Raw genomic sequence first — 6980 nt, 5'->3', positions numbered from 1 at the left:
CCCTTGAAATTTAGAAAAAAATAATCCTAAATTAGCCTTCCTTCCCCTCCTCCCTCCCCACAGCCTGCACCAGTCCATAAGATTTCCTTTTCTTCCTTTCTTTCCTTCCCTTCTCTCTTCCTTTCTTTAATCAGAGCACTTCTCAGCTCTGGTTTATGATGAGTGGGGGCTTGAACCTGGGACTTTGGAGCCTCAGGCATGAAAAGTCTCTTTTCCATTAGGCTATCTCTTCAGTCCCCCAGTCCATATTCTTAAGAGGAAGTTCCTCCAGGAATTTAGGAGAAATATATTGGCCTAAAAGTATGGTTAATTCCGTGGTATTGACTTTCAAAGTCATGCTCCCTCAAGACCAAAAGTCAACTTACTTCTGATCACAGAATAGTAAAAAGTAGTGTTCTTGTACTGGCAAAACAGCTCACTTGGATTATGTGCTGCTTTGGCATGTGCAAGATTCCAGGTTGAAGTCCCTACCGGACACCCCAAAGATAACATGAATGAATGAATGAATGAATGAATGAATGAATGAATGAATACCAATGTCAACAGACTAGAGTCAACAGCAAAGTCTGATACAAGACTTTTATTTACTTTAGATGACTGTCCCTCCTTTCCAGCCCCAAGTTTTTTTCACTGCCCTCACATGATAATTGTTAACTCCTACCCATCTGTCTCAACACTTGCATGCTACAGTTTCCCTACCTCTACTGTACATTCTCATTAGAATAGGTTTTCATAAAAGGAAAAGCAATCATAGTGGCATGCATTTAAATCTGTCTCTGTGCCTATGACTTAATGCTAACTATATATATAAATTTTTTAAATAAAATTTATTCCCTTTTGTTGCCCTTGTTGCTTTATTGTTGTAATTATTATTGTCATCGTTGTTGGATAGGACAGAGAAAAATGGAGAGGGGGGAGAGAAAGACACCTGCAGACCTACTTCAACACTTGTGAAGCGACTCCCTTGCAGGTGGGGAGCGGGGGGCTACAACCAGGATCCTTCTGCAGGTCCTTGCACTTTGCACCACGTGTGCTTAACCCACTGAGCTACTGCCCGACTCCCTAAAAAAATTTTTTTTGGTCTGAGTTGCCTTATCTGATAATATCTGTCCAGTGAGGAAGTATTCCTTTGAGAATAATCTCTCATAAAGTAACTCAAGTTATATAGTTAATATGAAATATTTAAAATTATATATATACGCATATGTATGACAATTATAAGCTGGCACTGAACGGGCCGTATTTGGTGACAAGAGTAGGTCATAAGAGTTATATAAGTTCCTGGCCTGGGGAGACAACATAAAAGTTACTCAAGATTTTCATGCCTGAGGCTCTGAGGCAGCAGGTTCAATCCCCAACACTACCATAAGCCAGAGCTCTGGTATCTGTCTGCCCTTGTATCTTTCTCTCTCTACATATCTCTTTTATTAAATATAAATAGAATATTAAAATATTTTCATGTGTATGATCCAAGTTCCAGCCTGGCCCCCACTGTAAATCTTGTTGCAATGGTATCTTTCTCTTAGTCTTGTCTCTTTCTCTAACTGAATTACGTTTTTATACACCTGTAGTGAATTTCATATCACTAGAGCTGTATGTGACATGAGTAATTGAAATGTATTGACAAGATTCAAATTTGATTTACTGTACTTAATCTCTTAATTCTTTCTCTTTCCTCTCTCAATTTTTTTTTGTTATTATTTTTTATTTAAGAAAGGATTAATTAACAAAACCATAGGGTAGGAGGGGTACAACTCCACACAATTCCCACCACCCAATCTCCATATCCCACCCCCTCCCCAGTAGCTTTCCCATTCTCTATCCCTCTGGGAGCATGGACCCAGGGTCATTGTGGGTTGCAGAAGGTAGAAGGTCTGGCTTCTGTAATTGCTTCCCCGCTGAACATGGGCGTTGACTGGTCGGTCCATACTCCCAGTCTGCCTCTCTCTCTCCCTAGTAGGGTGGGTCTCTGGGGAAGCTGAGCTCCAGGACACATTGGTGGGGTCTTCAATCCAGGGAAGTCTGGCCGGCATCCTGATGACACCTGGAACCTGGTGACTGAAAAGAGAGTTAGCATACAAAGCCAAACAAATTGTTGAGCAATCATGGACCCAAAGCTCCTCTCTCAATTTTTAAAGTTTTCCTTCAAATCTGATAATCTTTCCGTTCACTGAGCACTGCAATTGTGCAAATGGAGGTGAAGTGTGCATATCAGTTCCCACCAGAATTATGCCCAAATAACTCAAGGTACACTTCTACAGTTATTATGAGGCAATAGTAAGTATAACTGACTTTCCTCCTTTTTTCTTTTTTTCTTTCTTCCTCTTTCTTTCTTCCTACCAGAGCACTGCTCAGCTATGGCTTATGGTGGTGTGGGGGATTGAATCTAGAACTTCTGGCATGAGAGAGAGTCTCTTTGCATAACCATTATGCTATCTACCCCGCCTGTAAGTATGACTTTCTAGACACTATGTGAGTCAAATTTTTTACCATAAAATTTGCTCATGTAGAAAATAGCTTATGAATTAAGACAATCTTCAGCTGGGCAAAGCATGGACCTGGCAAAGTCACTCACTTGGTCAGTGTGCTGCTTTCCCATATGGTTAACCAGTGCTTGAACCTAGCCCACCCCAAACTGAAGGAAAGATCAGTGCTGTGGTCTCTCTTATTCTCTCTCTGCCTGCCTTGAACTTAAAAAAATAATAATAAAATTGTTCTTATTTTGCCTTCTACCATATATTGTGTAAAATCTGTTTTTCTAATGGTAAAAAGTATATAATAAGTAAATGAATGGGGGGACAGAAAGGCTGGGATAAGAGTCCTTGATGATCTTCTAGATTTGTACCAAACTTGGATTGTACATCTCTGAAGTTCTGGAAACACACACACACACACGCACACTCTCTCTCTCTCTCTCACACACACACACACACACACACACACACACACACACACACACACGGCTATATCATTGTTGGCAGGGCAATAATTGAAAAAAATTTGGCTTGAAGTGTTGAAGCCCTGGTAGCAACAACAAAAAGAATGAGGAAAAAAAAAGCTGTGTTTCTAAACATTTATAACCAACTAGATTATCAGAATTAAATGTATAAACAATCATTAAAACATATTAATAAATTCCAGGTTTAATTTACTATGTTCAGACTCATAAAAATCTTTTATTCACTTTTTAAAATATTTCTTTATTGGAAGATTAATGGCTTACAATTGACAGTAAAGTACAATAGTTTGTACATGCGTAACATTTCTCAGTTTTCCACATAACAATTCAACCTCCACTTTATTCACTTTTTTTGTTAGAGACAGAAAGAATTGAGAGAGACTGAAGTCATGCTTCACTGTTTATGAAGCTTTCTCCCTGCAGATGGGAACTAGGGGTTTGAACCTGAATTCTTTTTAAAAATTATTTATTTATTTATTATTTTATTTTATTTCCAGAGCACTGAACAGCTCTGGTTTATGGTGTTGCAGGGGACTGAACATGGGACCTCAAAGCTTCAGGCATGACAGTCTCTGCATAATCATTATGCCATCTAACCCTACGCTATTTTATTTATTTATTATTAGATAGAGATAGTGATAAATGGGGGAGAGAGAGACAGAGAGACACCTGCAGTCCTGCTTAACCACTTGTGAAGCTTTCTCACTGCAGGTGGGGACCAGGGGCTTGAACCTGGGTTCTTGTACACTTGTACAGTGTAACTTATACGTTCTACTATGTACACCACCTCCCGGCTTCTCAAACTCATCTTTATCAAGTCTTTCTACTTAAAAAATGGAAGCTCTACAAGAGCTATAGTAGAATAAAACAAGTTGGGGGCCGAGGCAATAGCTCACTAGGATAGTGCAGTGCTTTGTCATATGCGTGACTGGGGTTCAAGACCAGCACCCACTGCATTGAAAGAACCTGGTGCTGCCCTCTTATTTACTCTTTCCCTGCCAATGTCTTGAAAAGAGAGAGAGGGAGAGAGAGAGAGAGAGAAAACAAGTGACAGTTGCAATGTGGAATTCTAGAACACACTATTGAAGATATCACTCAAACACTGTTCTCTTTTAGTTCTTCTGTGGTCTCTGATTTTTAATCTTGAAATTTTTAATTTTGAAAATTTTTAATCTTGAAAACGCTTAGTGCTTTGAGATTATTCTATGAAAATGTCAAATAAATAGGGATTGCAGAAAAAGAGAACTATTTAGAAAATGAGTGTCCCAGCCTATGCCAAAAACTAAACTCTACCTTCAACTACAGCAGGCAGGTTAATTTGCTTTTGCCATAAAGAAATAACTCACTTAATCTTATTTATACCTTAAAGGAAATTTAGACTTCTTGGTGTTAAATTCCATGCGGCAATACAGAAGGTAGAGATATGTAGTGTCTAACTAGGGTATAGTACACACTAAAACTATCTAAAATTGCAAATAGACTTATTTAAAAGCATGGTACCAGGGGTGGGGGTGGGGAGCAGGTAGATAGCATAATGGTTATGCAAAGAGAATGCCTGAGGCTCCAAAGTCCCAGGTTCAATCCTCGCCACTACTATAAACCAGAGCTGAGCAGTGTTCTGGTATAAAGGGAAAAAAAGGAAAGAAGGAAAGAAAAAGAAGAAAAGCATGTTACCTCTACTTTCCACAGTACTATTAACTAATTTTTACTTCTGGGTATAACACCAGTGAAAGTTTATAATAAAATCCAAAGTTGTTCCTTTGCATTTAAAAGTAATAGCATATCTACTAAATTAGTCAATTCTTTCAAAATGCTCTAGTTACCTTGTGAATTGACAAATGCTTTGTGCATGACCCTGTGAACATGTTATCTATATGATTTTTTAAAAATATTTATTTTAATTTTGAGAGATATGTAGAGGGAGAGAGAGAGAGAAACACCAGAGCACTGCTCAGCTCTGGATTATGGTGGTGCGGGGGATTGAACCTGGGACTTTGGAGCCTCACGCATGAGAATCTGTTTGCATAACCATTACGCTATCTCCCCTGCCCTGAATTTTTTTAATATTGAAAATGCTTAGTACTTTGAGACTATTCAGTGAAATTGGGTTAAATATAGATGGATTATCGGAAAAAAAAACAAAAGGCCTATTTAGAATACAGTTTTTGTTTGTTGTTTGACACAGAGAAACAAAGGGAGAAGGAAAGAAATCACAGCACCAAGGTCAGGCTTGAACCTGGGTCATGGACATGGCAAAATAATACAGAAAATATGTGAAAAAAAACATATATTGGAGGCTGGGTGGTGGCGCACCTGGTTTAAGTTCTCATTTTACCAAGAACAAGGACCCAGGTTCAAGCCCCATCCCCCATCTCCACCAGCAAGGGGAAAGCTTCACAAGAGAGTGAAGCAGTGTTGCAGTTAGCTCTCTGTCTCTCTCCCTATCAGTCCCTTCCTTTTCAAATTCTGGCTGTCTCTATCCAGTAAATAAATAAAGAAGATTCAAAAAAAGAAAAAAACATATATTTAAACCATTGTTGACAGCATTTCTGTTATATGCAGCTGAGTATAAATCTATCATACAAAATATAACTAGAAGTTAGTATTTCTTGTAATTTTTACTATATTATAGTTCAAGTCTCTGCTGGGAGATAAATCTTCATGAGTTTCTGAATATCTTGAAAGTAAAGGTAATGAATGTCCTTTGTTCCAGACAACCTAGGCAAAGATGTTTGGCTAAGGAACAGTTTGGGAGGGTAGGGAAAATGCCGCCCTCTGAAGCGTGTTACCACACATCATAAAAGATCCAGGTTTGTGGGGGCTGGGCACACAGAGTACTGAGCACAAGGATCTAAGTTTCAGCCCCTGGTTCCCCACCTGCAGGGGGATGCCTCATAAGTAGTGAAGCAGGTCTGCAGGTCCCTCTCCCTCTCTCCCTCCCGCTCTCCCTCCCTCTCTCTCTCTCTCTCTCTCTCTCTCTCTCACACACACACACACACACACACACACACACACACACACACACACACGCTCTTTCTATCACCCCTTCTCAATTTCTCTCTGTCATATCCAATAAAATTAGAAAAGAAAAAGGCCACCAAGAACAGTGGATTTATAGTGCTGGTACTGAGCCTCAGCAATAATCCTGGAGGCAAATAAAAAAAAAATTAGATTTTTCCTTCTATGCTGGTGAGAATGTAAATTGATTCACCCCCCTGCTGAAAACAATAAGGAGACTCCTCAAAACACTAAAAATGAAATCTCCCCTGTGATCTGGAGATTCCTCTCTTTGTGACCAATCAAAGAAAAATAAAACAAAACACAAAAGCATCTATTCAAAGAGATCTCCATACATCTACATTCACAGTAGCTCAAAGCTGGAAACGACCCAGACACCCAGTGACAGATGAGTGACCAAGAAAAGTTGTGCCAATACTACAGCAGATTACTATTCGACCATGAAAAAAAGACTAAATCATCTCCCGTGTCTCATCTTGGTTGACTTATGAAGGAATCATACTAAGTAAAATAACCCAGAAGGAAAACAAATACTGGGTAATCTCACTTATAGGTGGAGCTTAATAAACAGAGAAATAAATGAGAAACTTGGGAAACTTGGACTGAGTGTGTGTGGATTCAACAAAGCAAAAGATTCTGGAAGCAAGGAGACAGGAAGAGAGGTAGAGAGAGCTTTTGAGTACCCATTATGGAATGGTGAAGAACTTAAGCCTATGGTGGAACTGGAATGGAGACACCTATATCACAGGAATGAGAAAGTGTACCATTGTCTCAACAACTGTCCTGCAAGACATTTATCTCCCTAATAGAATGATAAGAAGAAGGAGAAGGAGAAAAGTCTAGATTCTTGGTTCTGGATGGAGGCACATCTGTAGAATGCACACATTACAGGACACACAAAGACTCTGGTTCAAGCCCCCAGTCCTCACCTGCCTGGGGGGAAGTTTCACAAGTGGTGAAGTAATACGACAGCTAGCTATTATCTATCTCCCCTTTCCTTCTA

Source organism: Erinaceus europaeus, chromosome 4, assembly GCF_950295315.1.
Source record: "Erinaceus europaeus chromosome 4, mEriEur2.1, whole genome shotgun sequence".
Taxonomy (NCBI): domain Eukaryota; kingdom Metazoa; phylum Chordata; class Mammalia; order Eulipotyphla; family Erinaceidae; genus Erinaceus; species Erinaceus europaeus.
Note: the sequence above shows the minus strand (reverse complement) of the source record.